A 1,185-nucleotide genomic window follows, 5' to 3' on the forward strand; every position below is an offset into this window, starting at 1 on the left:
ACGGGCTTCCGTTCCAGTGCAGGGGAGACCGGAACGGGATCGTTAGAGCAGTGGGATAGCATGACAAGTGCTCTGGGGAAAAAGGACATGGGCTAGGTGGGGAGGAGGGTGGAGTTGCAATTTTAGGTAAGGCAGTCAGGAAAGGCCCCCAAATCCTAAGGTAAGGGAGTTGATCATGTGACAGCCTGGAAGAGCCTCCAAGCCTGAGGGAACAGCCAGTGCAAAGTCCAGTACGATGGGGCGTGACCGAGAGGGTTTATGAGGAGGGGTGGAGGGAGCTGGGGGGCCAGGGCCTTGCAGGTCAGTTTGACTTTTATAGTGAGGAATGTCAGTAGCTCACATTCTCATCTCTTAGGGATCAGGTTTTCTCCCAACAGCAGTTTACATAGAAGCGTCTCCTATCCTGTGCTAACAGACCCCAGGTCTGTGCACAGGGAGTGTGTCCTTTTTCCTGGCAACTGCCGGAGGCTTGCTCTTGGCTCTGCTGAGCTCTAACTGAGGTGTCCCGAGATGAGGGACATGGAAAAACATCTTGTATATGACAGGTAAAGCTCCTGGGACAACCGACCGTGTGCCCGTCACCTTAAAGGTGAAGCCAGAAGCCTGCCCGAATGTCTGCCTGCCTCCAAGTGGCAAGGACTTGGCCCCTTCGTGCCCACGCATGCCTCCCCTCCATCGTAAACACCCACTGTTTGTATTCCTGCCTGTTTCCGCCTCGTAGGAACTGTGTACCTACTTGTTTTTCCAACCAAGAGTAGTTATGTTTTATTTAAATCATGATTTAAATCACTGTCAGGAGGACTACACAAAGTACATCGTCCTGTAATCTGTACAAGGCAGAAGCCTGTTTGGCGTTACGGGGTTACACATAATGAATGTGTTCCAAAACAATTATTCGTTCTGGTGTTTTTCTTTAGATCAATTATGCAGCTACAGCAGAACGCTAATTCTTTTATTGCAAATTTAATGAAAGTGGAGCCGGATAAGTTGTTGGAAGGTCATGTGTCGCTTAGGCCCGTCAACTGTGCAGCTGTGCAATGGTTATGCAACGCTGCCTTAGAACCACAGCCCCCGTCAGCGCAACGTTTCGAATACTGTATGGAATTTAAATAAGACCCGTACTTGCCTTAAACAACACAAGCCTTGGGTTTTTAGTACTGACTTCCAGGAGAGGCTCTGGCAGCC

Source organism: Hipposideros armiger, unplaced genomic scaffold, assembly GCF_001890085.2.
Source record: "Hipposideros armiger isolate ML-2016 unplaced genomic scaffold, ASM189008v1 scaffold_87, whole genome shotgun sequence".
Lineage (NCBI taxonomy): Eukaryota > Metazoa > Chordata > Mammalia > Chiroptera > Hipposideridae > Hipposideros > Hipposideros armiger.